Raw genomic sequence first — 14,393 nt, 5'->3', positions numbered from 1 at the left:
CGAGCCCAAGGTCACCCAGCTGGTTGCATGTGGGGGAGTGCAGAATCGAACCAGATTGCCAGATTAGAAGTCCGGACTCCTAACCACTACACCAAACTGGCGGTGTCAGGCGTGAGCAGCCGCTTCGGGCACCTAAGCACCCAGCCCTAATAAAGACCCTTCATTCCAGTTCCCTCCTCCACCCTTCCCCCAAAGGTAGAAGGCATGCTAAGTTGCTCCCTGCAACATGCTCATGGTACACATTGCACATACCTAACTATAAAACCCATGAACTCCTCTCTTACCCTCCTCCATCTGTGGGCAGGGTGCCCGTGTGCTCTCTTCCACAGACCCTTCTGTATTCTTGTCATTTCCTTGAGCAATCTCAGCATGAGCTGTTGAATTTTTCAGTGGTGTGTCGAAACGCAGATCTCTTCTTTCTCATTTGCGTAGCAGGTTATTGAAAGACATGCTCATTAGCATCTACGGGATGCTACTTAGAAGTTCTGGGGGTGCCCCAGATGCAGTGGGTGCCCCTCCCCCACCGATGCACTAGTTTCTTCAGAACAACACTGATGTGGTTTGCCTCAGAAGTACTTTAAACTCTGGTGCTTTCCAGCGTCTTGCGTACAGGGGAATGAATATTTATGGCCAAGCTTACTGAGTCCATATGTCCAAACGAGTCTTCCTCACTCCTTCCCAAAGGTCCACCTTTGTGATATAATACATTAACAATTTAGAATGAAGCCTTCTTACTTCTTTGATGGTCCCTTGCAGAGGAGAATGAGTGACTGGTCTTTCTTTTCCCTTTTAAATATTGAATTTGCAAAAATGTTGAGAATCGCCTTCAATTAAACACACGCAGACTTTCTTTCCACTGCTTGGTAAATATGCTTGTTATTTTCCTATATTTATACGACCTGTCAGGCTTGCTCCCAAGAGAAATTCCCCTCAGCTCACTTTGTCTCAGGGCTGAGAGTTGTGTTATGGCTTAAAAAGTGGAGGAGTGGTTTCTGCAGCTTTGAAAGGATAAGAGATTTCCAGAAGTTTGCTGGCCTGCCCGCTGCCACAATCAGATAAAACTTCAGAATCAGGTCAATTGAATTAGCTAAAATCCCATTCTTCTATGAACTTCCCTGCTATATTGATTTCAGCTTGACAAAATATAGAATGGTCTCCGGTTGACAGTAATAGCCTTAAAGACCCAAGCCTGCAGTTCTGGGGGCAAAATATTAACTCCTTCGGTTGCCAACTTTTAACTCAATGTTTATGCAGAGTGTGAGCTATTGAGAAAGAAGTAACAACCCATAGAATTTACGGAGTTTGCTCTACTCTTGCAGCAGAACTCTGAGGAGGAAAAATGAATATTTCAGGGTACAGGTAGGGTGCATCTTTTTGACATTTCCCTGCATCAAAACATTTCCCATCAAGTAAAATATGACAAAGGGAGTTTTGACTCTAAAAAGCTTCTACATTAGCAATCTTCTTGGTTTCTAAGGTGCCAGTGGACTCAAATCTAGGGCCCATTCCGCACAGGTTAAATGTAGCAGGAGTGTGGCAAATTGTAAACGCTACTAATTTGCAGTTATGCACGACGTCGCACACAATCTGCCACACTCCTGCAAACAATCAGGTAAAGGCGCTTCATTGTAGCGTGGAGGTGTAGGAGTGGCACTGTATGTGAGGAAAGGGCTTACCTGTCAGGAAATTCTAGTGAAGGAGAGCATATCTACAGTGGAAAGCATCTTGGTGAAAATAAGCGAGGGGAAAACAAACAGTGTGGTGGTTGGTGTCTGCTACCGAACGCCTGACCAACGAGAGGATGTGGATGCTGCACTTTGTGAGCAGCTTGAGACAATATCCAAGCGGCAGGACCTTGTCATCATGGGTGACTTCAATTTCCCAGATGTGTGCTGGGAAACAAACTCTGCGAAGCGTCCTCAGTCATGTAACTTTCTGACCTGCATGGCTGACAATTTCATTTATCAAATGGTAGATGAACCCACAAGAGGTTCAGCCATACTGGACTTAATACTGACCAACAGGCAAGAGTTGGTGGATGAGGTGAAGGAGGTGGGGACCCTAGGGGGAAGTGACCATGTCCTCATAGAATTCCTTTTGAGATGGGGAGCCAAGGAAGCTTGTAGCCAGACGCGGATGTTGGATTTTCGTAGGGCAAACTTTAATAAACTCAGAGACATGATGAGTGTCATACCATGGACGAAAATGCTGGAAGGGAAGGGAGCATGTGAAGGGTGGGCGCTACTCAAACAGGAGCTATTGCATGCTCAATCAATGACTATCCCAGAAAGACGAAAACACTGCAGGAGCTCTAAGAAGCCTATTTGGATGAACAGAGAACTTCAAGAGGAACTAAGAAAGAAAAGGAAAATGTTCAGGAAATGGAGGGAAGGACAGAGCTCTAAAGAAGAGTACCTACAGGTTACTAGGCACTGTAGATCAATCATAAGAAAGGCCAAAGCTGAAGGTGATCTAAGATTGGCCAGGGAAGCCCATTGTAACAAGAAAAGATTTTTCAGCTATGTGAGGAGCAAACATAAAGTGAAGGAGACAATAGGCCCACTGTTGGGTGCGGATGGACAAACTCTAATGGAAGATGCAGAGAAAGCAGAAAGGCTTAGTGCCTATTTTACATCTGTTTTTTCCCACAGGTCAAAGTGTTTAGGCACATCTAGAGATGGCCATAGCCAAAGGACAGTGTCTGGGTGGCAGGTTAACATGGATAGAGAGGTTGTCGAGAGGCATTTAGCTGCACTGGATGAGTTCAAATCCCCTGGTCCGGATGAAATGCACCCGAGAGTACTCAAAGAACTTTCCAGAGAACTTGCACAGCCCTTGTCCATCATCTTCGGAACATCTTTAACGACTGGAGATGTCCCGGAGGACTGGAAGAGAGTAAACGTTATTCCGATCTTCAAAAAAGGGAGGAAGGATGACCCGGGAAACTACAGACCAGTGAGTCTGACCTCTGTTGTGGGGAAGATAATGGAGCAGATATTAAAGGGAGCGATCTGCAAACATCTGGAGGACAATTTGGTGATCCAAGGAAGTCAGCATGGATTTGTCTCCAACAGGTCCTGCCAGACCAACCTGGTTTCCTTTTTTGACCAAGTAACAGGTTTGCTGGATCGGGGAAATTCGGTTGATGTCATTTACTTGGATTTTAGTAAAGCTTTTGACAAGGTTCCCCATGATGTTCTGATGGATAAGTTGAAGGACTGCAATCTGGATTTTCAGATAGTTAGGTGGATAGGGAATTGGTTAGAGAACCGCACTCAAAGAGTTGTTGTCAATGGTGTTTCATCAGACTGGAGAGAGGTGAGTAGCGGGGTACCTCAGGGCTCGGTGCTCGGCCCGGTACTTTTTAACATATTTATTAATGATCTAGATGAGGGGGTGGAGGGACTACTCATCAAGTTTGCAGATGACACCAAATTGGGAGGACTGGCAAATACTCCGGAAGATAGAGACAGAGTTCAACAAGATCTGAACAAAATGGAAAAATGGGCAAATGAGAACAAGATGCAATTTAATAAAGATAAGTGTAAAGTTCTGCATCTGGGTCAGAAAAATGAAAAGCATGCCTACTGGATGGGGGATACGCTTCTAGGTAGCACTGTGTGTGAACGAGACCTTGGGGTACTTGTGGACTGTAAACTAAACATGAGCAGGCAGTGTGATGCAGCGGTAAAAAAGGCAAATGCCATTTTGGGCTGTATCAACAGGGGCATCACATCAAAATCACAAGATGTCATAGTCCCATTGTATACGGCACTGGTCAGACCACACCTGGAGTACTGTGTGCAGTTCTGGAGGCCTCACTTCAAGAAGGACGTAGATAAAATTGAAAGGGTACAGAGGAGAGCGACGAAGATGATCTGGGGCCAAGGGACCAAGCCCTATGAAGATAGGTTGAGGGACTTGGGAATGTTCAGCCTGGAGAAAAGGAGGTTGAGAGGGGACATGATAGCCCTCTTTAAGTATTTGAAAGGTTGTCACTTGGAGGAGGGCAGGATGCTGTTTCTGCTGGCTGCAGAGGAGAGGACACGCAGTAATGGGTTTAAACTTCAAGTACAACGATATAGGCTAGATATCAGGAAAAAGTTTTTCACTGTCAGAGTAGTTCAGCAGTGGAATAGGCTGCCTAAGGAGGTGGTGAGCTCCCCCTCACTGGAAGTCTTCAAGCAAAGGTTGGATACACACTTTTCTTGGATGCTTTAGGATGCTTAGGGCTAGTCCTGCGTTGAGCAGGGGGTTGGACTAGATGGCCTGTATGGCCCCTTCCAACTCTATGATTCTATGATTCTATGATTAAAGGGAAATCCCAAAAAGTGGATTCACCCTCCGAAAAGCGCTACACTCTTGCGAGCAATCTGCAACAGTTCCGAAAAAGACCTGTGTGTTCCCATTGTTGCGGTTTCAACAAAGTCCCTCCCCCTGGCTCTTTCCCTCTGATCTTCCTGCGAAGGGATCGCCATTTTTTTTTGTCGGAGCAAGCGGAGAGCAACGAATCAGCGAGTCTTCATTCACCCAGCGAGGCTTCTCCGACTGCAGTCCCTCCACAGAGCTGCTTTAAGTCAACAAGCACAACACAGCCCCATTTGCAAGTTCCCTTTATTTTCGGCCGAAAATCGTGCCCGTGCATGGGGGGGGGATTTTTTTTTCACTCGGGGGAGCGTGGCAACGATGAATCGCGAGCTCATACACCACCTGCCAGCTAGATGGGTCTCTCCGTTGCAACGAATCAACGCAGATTCGTTGCAACGTGTGTTGTTGTTTTTTTTAAACCTGTCTTAAAGGGAAAGGGGCTTTTCGGGAGCATGATAATGGCCGCCCATTGGCTGTTCATTTGAGTGACGGCCAGGGGCGGGACAAAGCACAGAAAAAATCGCTTCCTTTCTAGCGATTTTTGGCGAGACCGGAAACCTGTGGGAAACAATTGCAACGTTACTGAATTCAACTACAAAGGCAGGTATGCATAACACCGAATTCCACTATTTTAAATTCCAGAATTGCTTAGTGTAAGCAATTGGCCACATTGATTCTTGTGCGGAATGGGCCTAGCTGTTCTACTGCAAACCAACCCAGCTGAAATGATCTTTATGGGACATGAAGACTTTGTACCATATGAACTGATGCGTAAGACTTCCAGTGGTCAGGGGATGTAGAGTCTCACTGCGCTGCATAGACTCAGAGGTTTGCTACTTTCCATGATCAACAGAAGCAAAATATATGATACAACATGATGACATTTATTGCACGCAGCCAAAAGCAATCACAAAGAGAATAAATCATAAATCATAAATAAAATCATTAAAATAACCAAATCTGAATGTCCAGACCATGTTAAAATTTCCCTCTTTAGATACAGCTCTCACAAAATATTTTTTCAGTTTTTAAAATGGAAACCATATGAATTTCATAAGTTTGCGTTTTTGTGCTATGGTTTGTCTTTTCTCAGGCAAATAAAGCCTTATCCATAAATATCATGCACTAACCAAAGATTTCATTTCTTGAATTGGTTGCCTAATGCCACCAGCTAGTTCAGCTATCGGAAAATTTAATCCTGTTTTCAAGCACAGTTACACAGCCTTCTTTTGCCATAACGTTGACACACGGGCCGCCGCAGCCAGCACCTCACCACGGGGAGGGGAGGGAGGGTGCACAGACACACACCCTCCCTCCCCCCCCTGTGGTGAGGCTGGCGGGCAATTCAGACACCGCCGCACACAACCCTAGTTGACAGGTCCATTGTGAGATTCTTGTTTTAAAGCCCTGCTTATTCTGGTGGTCACCAGCGTAGTGACCACAGGCAGCATAGCCCTCCTCATCAATGTGTTTCTTGATGCCTTCTTCCTCATAGCAGAGAACCAGCCCTAGCTTGCCTCCATTTTGTTGAAAGCTCATCAGAAGAGCCCAAGAGGCATTCGATTGTGTCTGCAGACTTGCTTCCCGAAAGCAACTGCCCTTATCGTAGGAGCATATTTGGCTTGAAACATCCTGGCATTACATTGAGCCTCTCAATGTTTTGTCATTAGCCGCACCACTATGGTGGCTATTTTGTTGTGGTGTCTACACTCCTTTCTCATAATTCCATAAATTCTCACAGTGTCAACAAGGCTGGGGATTCCTGCTCTAAACATTGCCTGGAAGAACTCCATAGTTAACATAAAGGTTTATGGTAACAGGAACCGAGGAAGCCGGCACAATGGCAAAGAATATTCTCAAATATTCCAACCTCGAGAGAAGAGGCTATAGTCATTTTTGCTTGGATTAAAACTTTATGTAGGCTCTGATGATAGCAGCAGATTTTATGGAGCAGGCTCAGAATAGATTCTAAGAGATACTCAAAGGAGCCTTAAGGCAAGATGTCTGTAGGTTATGAATGGAAAAACCAATGACTGGAGGGGAAATTGGGCAAGGAATAGGTGTGTCAGTTTCCAGGTGGTGGTTACAGATCTCCTGGGATTACAACTGCGCTCCAGGAGAATGAGATATATTCACCTGGAGAAAATGGTCACATAGAAAGGTGGATTCTATAGTATTATGCGGGCGAGCAAGATCCACGGTCCCTCAGCAGTTGTGCAGCCTCTTTTACTGGATCACAATCCTCAAGTGACCGAAGGCACCGCAAAATTCCTCCATGGGGTTTTCTGCAAGTGATCTGGGATCTGAATTGCTTTGTCTTTTAGATACGTGTTCTGTTTTGTTATTATGCCAATAAAGGTATTTGACTTTGAGATATTAGGCCCCACTGAAGTCCCTCCCCTCCCCAACCTCCACCCTCCTCTGGCTTCATCCCTAAAATGTTGAAGTATTTCCCAACCCAGAGCTGGCTACCAAGGAGGGGCAAAACTGTGGAAGTTGTGTGTTTTCCTGACCGAATGTCTTCTGTTGCAGCCTCCCAGCTAAGGAAACCAGAAGTTGTAGCTGTGCTCTCTTTGTTATGTCATAGCAGTTCTGCCGACGGAGCACAAAATGATGCTCCAGAATCCCCATGTAAATCACACTGCTTATCGGAATGAGGGTTGAGAGCAGCATTCCGTCTGTGTAGGACGACAGGAGCCAAACAGTTTGCCAAGTTTTACTGTAGACAACAAGGGAAGAAAGAAGTCTGAGACTTCGCACCTGCCTGGCCAGAGGATTCCCCCCCCCCTTGCACTTGTCATTTTTAAGCACACATCATAAATATTGAGAGGCAAGGAAGAGAGGCTGTATTTTTGGACTATATTGGCAAAATGCCACTGGCTGACAGAACTATCCGGAAATTTATCTTAGTTCCCTTTAAAGCACGATGCTGCTGCTTTCTTTTGCATTTGAGCCCTCTGCAGATGTTATGCTGATGTTCCCTTCATCCAAAACATGTGCCCATCTCATGCAAAGCATGAGTTTGCTTCAGAAGTGCAAGAGATACAGTCAGTGAATCATGTGAAGAGGGAAACGTGGGCTTTCCAGGCTTCCATTCAGGGGGAAAGAGCCCTGGAAAAGCAGCAATGGCACATCTGCAGAAGGTTACTGTTTATCATCATCATCATCATCATCATATTTGTTACTCGCCTCTCCCCGAAGGCTCGAGGTGAGTTACAGCAATAAAAACCCCAATAAAAACCCCATACATTAAAATCACAACAATAAAAATAATTAAACACAATAAACCAAGATGTGGCAAAAAACACATAAGCCTAAACTAATCCATCCCCAACACCCATCCGGGGGGGGGGGGGAATGAGGTTGTAAGCTGGTCTTAGCTACTGCTGCTTTAGCTGCTATAGGGGGGGCCAGATCGACCTTGCGGCCCAGCCTCACCCCATGACCTGGCGGAAGAGCTCCATTTTGCAGGTCCTGTGGAATGCTGAAAGCTCCCGCAGGGCCCACAACTCCTCCGGGAGCTCATTCCACCAGATCGGGACCAGGACCAAAAAAGCCCTGGCCCTGGTCGAGGCCAGGCACACTTCTTTGGGGCCGGGAATGACCAATAGATTCGTACCCGCAGAGCGTCAAGTCCTGCGGGGGGCATAGAACGTTGTAATGTCTGCTGGAATATGCAAGATCTGTAGTGTGCATGTTTCAATATCACATATAAATAATATCTTACGGAGGACATTGTGGGAGATGGGTAATTAGCATATTTACATAGGAACTTCCTTGTGTTTTTCAAATAATCTAATTGTCCTGATTGGGTCAATTGGAGACTCCCTGCTCTTAGAGCACGCTTCCTCCCTGTTTACCTTCAGATGAAGAACAGTTAGTCAGTTAGACTGCTAGATCTCCCTCTCTCTCTCTCTTTACAAAGTTGTTTCAATTCTCAATAAAGCTATTCATTCTTTAAGCAGTCGGTGTTCCACCCTTTTACATATTTAAACTTTCCCAACAATATCCGTAGACCAACAGTGAACAGACCGGAGCAGAGACCTCCAATTACATCCCTTTGATTTTGGGGACAGCACTTTTGGAGTGTCTACCTCCCCTTCCTCTCAAGTAGTAACAACTAAACTAGTATTACAGAAGCACCACAAGTCCGCACCAGCAGTCTGCCCTCAGAAAGAAACTGGCATTGTAGCGGCTGCCCAAGAAGGTTATTTTGTGTACTGCTAGAGCAGGGGTAGTCAAACTGCGGCCCTCCAGATATCCATGGACTACAATTCCCAGGAGCCCCTGCCAGCATTTGCTGGCAGGGGGCTCCTGGGAATTGTAGTCCATGGACATCTGGAGGGCCGCAGTTTGACTACCCCTGTGCTAGAGGAATATGGGAGCTGCTCCAAAAAAAAAAAGAGAGAGAGATTCTTCATATGAGGAATTGGAATCTGTAGCTGACCCATTCTACAAAAATTGGCAATCCCTGGAAGTCCTGGGAGGGTCCAAAGTTCCTGAAAATCACTTCCTGTTTTTGAAACAGGGCAATAATATCATCGCATTCTAGGAATTTCTGTGGCAGTGCTAGCAGGGGCTCAAGGGAATTGTAGTCCCTAGACATCTGGAGAGACACAGTTTGGCTACTCCTGCACTACAGGGTCTGCGTTATCTGGTGAACACTCATATGGGAGACACCCCCCCCCACACACACACACACCCCGAGGAAGTCCCAGGTCCCTACACAGAGGCAGGCAATGACAAACCACCTCTGCTCATCTCTTGCCGCAAGAACACCAATGAGGGGTTGCCACAAATTGGCTGTGAGTAGGGTCCACTCATCAGCATTGAATATTTCATCACTATTTATTGTCCTGTCTCATCGTCATTTCACACCGTGCCAAAATCTCCATTCTCCTAGCGCTATCATTTCTTCTCTAGCCTTCCTCACCTCCTTCCGGTTCTGGCCGAGGAGCAATGAAAAGCCACAAACTTGCCTTGCCGCTCCTACCTCGAGCCTGCCAATCAACTGGACAACCAATCAGCTTCGCCTAGCTACGTAACGCCCGTCAACGCCCTTTTTTAAACACAGAATTAATCGTTGCAATGCAATCTTATTTGTTCACAGAGGCATAGGTTATCTGTACTTTCCAGTCATTCATCTCCAGACTAGAGGGATTGTTTCCCCTGGGGAAAATTTATGCCTTGGAGAGCTGATTCAGATCCAGGCTAGGGCAGAGACCTCAGCTGACAGGTCCCCTCTGGCTGCTGGAAGGGGGTGGGGAATGGGGTTCCCAGATCCAGGCTAGGCTACTGCCGGGGGAGGGCAGAGACCTCAGTTGGAATCAGCTCTCCAAGGCGGGGGGGGGGGGATTTATGCCTTGGAGAGCTGATTCCAACGGAGGTCTCTGCCCTCCCCCGGCAGTAGCCTAGCCTGGATCTGGGAACCCCATTCCCCACCCCCTTCCAGCAGCCAGAGGGGACCTGTCAAGCCTGGGGGGGGGGGGGGACTTGTACTTTCCAGTCGCTCATCTCCAGAGTAGAGGAAACGTTTTCCCTGGGGATAATTTATGCCTTGGAGAATTGATTCCAACTGAGGTCTCTGCCCTCCCCCGGGAACTTTCCCCAATTTAAAAAAAACACTTGCGTCCCGTCACCAGAAACCACGGGGATGGGAGCAGGGGCAGGACATCTTTGTGGCGAGATGAGTACTAATGATGCCTCCTCACTGTAACTTGGCGGGTGATTGCGGCATTTTGACCAAGGAAATGCAGTTTTCCCGGTTAACCTGCTTCCATTACAAATTGGCAGATGTAGCGGAACTGACGCTGCAGGGGGACGGAAGGCTGAAACCATGATTTTAAAGCGTCTGCATCTGGTAAGGATTTCACTGAAATTCGCTCGTGCGAAATGGCCCTAGGTGACCCTTTCTTCCTCTGCCACCATGGCAAGAGAAAGAGAGAGCTATAGAATTCTCTTTTGTCTCTCTGGAAAGCACCGTTTACTTTATTTACTGATTTAATTTTTTGTCAAAGGCTTCTAGGCAGAGAATCTAACAAAGCAATCAAAATCTGACACTTCGTTTTTAAATTAAGCATGAAAAGGAGGCTCCTGCAAAGAAGAGAGTGGCCATTTTTAAAGAAAACTGTTTACAAGATAATTTAGTTTAGCAGCAGAGGGAGGTTTCCGGTTATCCAAAACATATCTCAGCAGTTAAAAATCCAAACCATCCAAATCAAAAACAGCAATGAGGAACAGAAATGCAAAAGAATCGTCTGAGTGTGTGTGGGGGGGGGGGGGAGGGGGATGGGTTGGCACATTAAAAATAAAATAATTTCACCAGCCAACTAAAATGTCACAAGGAAAACAAGGTTGGAAATGGGGCGGGAGGGGGAGGATTCCTCAGAGTCCTTTGCTTCTTAGGCTGCTGTCCTCAAAGCATGTTCTTGGAAAGAAGCCCTACGTAATAACTTCCAAGTAGACCCATTTAGGATTGCCTAAATCTAAAGAACAGTCCTAAAATAAATTTCCTGGGAGTAAGCCTTGTTGGACAACATGGGACTTACTTAGGAGTAGACCTGCTTTGGCTTGTTACCCGACCTACTTAATAATTATAGCTTGCCTGTCTCCTAAGGCAGCTCACACAACACCACACTCGCCCCACAAACCACAGAAAAGCTCTGTTGTTCTCATCTTTGAATTTAGTGCTCCAAGTCCTACAACATCCTGACTTGGATTGCCCAAGATAAGCCCATGCCCTCAAATCCTGGAAACTAAGGACGGTCAGCCCTGGTCAGCACTTGAATGGTAAGACCAGGTCTGCGAGGCCAAAGAGGGAATGCTCACAGAATCAGAGACCACAAAGGGCCACCCAGTCTGGTCCCCCACCTTCTCAGGGACATACTAATTATTACAATGACTTCAGTAGCTGGTCAGTTATTCTTCCTAGAACTTCTACTACAACCATTTTCAGTTGTTATAGCATCAATTGCTGTGAGGTTACATGAAAACTACAACTTTACTGCTGTAAAAGCTTGCATACTTCCACTGTATTGGTAAGAACAGTGGTCCCCAACCTTTCCGAGGCTGGGGACCGGCAGGGCATCGGGCCGCGCCCCCGCGGACCGCGCCCGTGCGGGCCACGCCCACGGATCGGGCCGCACCCGAGCCGCGCCCGCGAGCCGCGCCCACGGATCGGGCCGCACCCGAGCCGCGCCCGCGAGCCGCGCCCACGGATCGGGCCGCACCCGAGCCGCGCCCGCGAGCCGCGCCCGCGGATCGGGCCGCACCCGAGCCGCGCCCGCGAGCCGCGCCCACGGATCGGGCCGCACCCGAGCCGCGCCCGCGAGCCGCGCCCGCGGATCGGGCCGAGCGGGCGTGGCCCGCACAGGCGCGGCCCGGCCCTGATTCCCTCTCCCCGCCCTCCCACAGTAAGTAGCTTCCCGTGCCGCAAGCTTGCGGCCTGGGAAGTTTTTTACTGCGGGGGGGGGCGGGGAGAGGGAGCCGCGGCCCGGTGCCATGGCCTTCGCGGCCCGGCACCGGGCCGCGGCCCGCAGGTTGGGGACCACTGGGTAAGAAAACTAGTGACAGCCTGACTCTCACAAGGTATGTGGAGCACATACCTGCTCAGGGAGTCCTTGGTCCCCCCCCCTTTCTCAGACTCACATACAAATGCCTCGTCTCCACCCCCACCCCACCCCACCCCCCGCCCTCACCAGCCATACCTCTTGCTTACGTGATTTTCTCCCTGGTCCCTCTCCCCTCCCTCAGCCTTACCCCCAGACTCCCTCCTCCCTCCCACCCAACCTCCCCCTTCTCTCACACCTCCCCTCACCAACACAGACTCCCTCCTCCATCCCACCTCACCCCCACTCTGTTCACCTTCATGGAGGTGGTGTCCCGGGTGGCTCCCACCCCACCCTGCAACTTCCCAGGCTTTGGGCACAGATGGCAGTGACTGCCCCAGCCTCTTGGGGCAGCCTAGTGGTGGCCCAGCCTCCTACCATGAGCCCCTGTGCTCCCCTAGCCAGCCGCCTGCCCCACTGCCCCACAGCTGCCCTGGCTATTCTGGTGGACTCCCTGGGGTGGGACTAAGGACGTCATGTCCGTAGTTACACCTTTTTCAGGGAGTGTGCTAAAAGATGTGTTCCACATCAAAAATCACACTCCTGCTGGGTGCTCATCCAATCTGCTCCTAAAAACCTCCAGCAAATAAGAGTCCAGCACCCTCCAAGGCAGCATATTCCATCCAGAGTCCTCCCTGTAAGAATACTTTCTAATATTTAAATGGAACTTCCATTCCTATCATTTGAATCCATTCCTCCTAGTCTTTGTCTCCAAAGCTGCCATTAAAAAGTTGGCCCCCTCTTCAACCTTTGATGTAGTTGAGCACAGCTATCCTATCCCCCCTGGCCCTCCTTTTCCCCAAGCTACACAGACCCAGCTCTCTCAGCCTCTCCTCGTGCAGCATGGATCCCGGCCCCTCAACCACCCTGGTTGCCCAACTTTTTGACAGAGATCGACCACTGATTACTTACTGAAAAGGGTCCTTCTGAGGTAAGGAGGCCATCTAGCTGGGTTTTTTCCACTGTTCTCTCAGGGAGGCAGGTCAAAACTCAACTTCCTGTGTCCTTGAGGGGAAGAACCTTCCTATTTACCAGTTCGAATTTTCCAGATCTGAAGACAAACTCTTTAATCCTTATAATCAACTAATCAATACCAAAGAAAATACTCCAGAAAACATTGGAGCAGAAAATAGTTTCAGGAAGAAGAAGTAAGAACAAGTAAAGAAAGGTTATAGGCTATGCTTCACACTAGAAAAATTCTGTATGCGGATGGAGATGCACTGGGAGGGCCTAGATGCCCTCCTTACCTCAGAAGTGAAGGACCCTTTTCCCATGGATCACCGTTGGCCTGAAAGCCAACCAACAATTCTGCCACAGTCGTGACTAACTCACACTAAAACTAACTAGATAGGATAAGAAGGGAAAGGCTTTTTTCTTTTTTTTAAGTTATAAGGCGAAATAGGAAAAGAATAATAGAAGACAAACAAACGTTTAAGAGCAAGCCTATATAGTTGCGCCCCCATGCGAGGCAGGAAGAGAACTGGCAAGTAGGAGGGTTCTTGCCCTCAAGAACACAGGAAGTTGAAGTTTGACCTGCCTCCTTGAGAGAACGGTGGGAAAACCCAGGCTAGATGGCCTCCACCTCAGAAGTGGCAGTTCCCATCAAAGGTTTTCATCCCAGCTTAATAAATTCTTCATTTATGGCTGCTCACCTTGACAACTCCCCTCAGAATCCAGGAATTCTCCACCCTAAAAACATCGTCTTATCACAGGATTGGGCCTTGGTGGCAAGCCGCCTTCTTTGGACAGGAGTTCAAGAGAAGCAGCCGGACTGCACCGCCTTCCCGTGCCCTCGCCCAACTGACGCTCTTCCGGACTGTTCTGTCCGCGTTCTGTTGATGGCCTCACCCTGGCAACAGGACCCCTCCGAGTTCCAGAGGCCAGGAGAATCATCACAATGGCCTTTCCTTAGTGGCCAATCCAATCCCAGCTCCCTGAGCAGACTCAGATATCTACCTTCAGAGGCTGTCCTGCTGCTGTCCTTGGCTCCAGGTGCACGGGGATTAAAACTGTGGTGTCCTTCAAGACCACGGAGCTAAGGAAAGGAAAGGAGCTCCTCTTTGGAGGCAGCAATTCAGCCCTGTGGCTGTCTTTCAAGACGAGTGAGGGACAGGGACCATTGTGAGCCAATCCCTGCCATTCTACAACCAGCAACTCAAGCTGTGACATCACCTGTTATAAACTGATCATAGAATCTTTAATCTGCTCCTGCGGAGCGGATTAAATAAAAGGCTAAGGGTTGACTCAGCCTTCCATCCTTCCGAGGTCGGTAAAATGAGTACCCAGCTTGCTGGGGGGTAAACGGTAATGACTGGGGAAGGCACTGGCAAACCACCCCGTATTGAGTCTGCCATGAAAACGCTAGAGGGCGTCACCCCAAGGGTCAGACATGACTCGGTGCTTGCACAGGGGATACCT

General features: G+C 48.3%; 1 long non-coding RNA gene across 2 annotated transcripts in view; it reads right to left on the bottom strand.

Annotated features, from left to right (window-relative positions):
• Positions 1-13,874, bottom strand: part of LOC143842715 (uncharacterized) — a 57,448-nt gene extending 43,574 nt beyond the window's left edge. The window contains exon 1 of one of the 2 annotated variants that reach the window (XR_013233318.1): positions 13,628-13,874. This is a non-coding gene — a long non-coding RNA (uncharacterized LOC143842715). Of the gene's footprint in view, positions 1-12,887; positions 12,939-13,627 lie in introns of those variants that run through there. The other variant, XR_013233319.1, reaches the window with a different exon arrangement.
• Positions 13,875-14,393: the final 519 nt, after the last annotated feature.

The sequence above is a fragment of the Paroedura picta genome, chromosome 8 (genome assembly GCF_049243985.1).
Source record: "Paroedura picta isolate Pp20150507F chromosome 8, Ppicta_v3.0, whole genome shotgun sequence".
NCBI lineage: Eukaryota > Metazoa > Chordata > Lepidosauria > Squamata > Gekkonidae > Paroedura > Paroedura picta.
The sequence above is the reverse complement of the archived record's forward strand: the minus strand, read 5'-3'. Positions and strand labels throughout refer to the sequence as shown.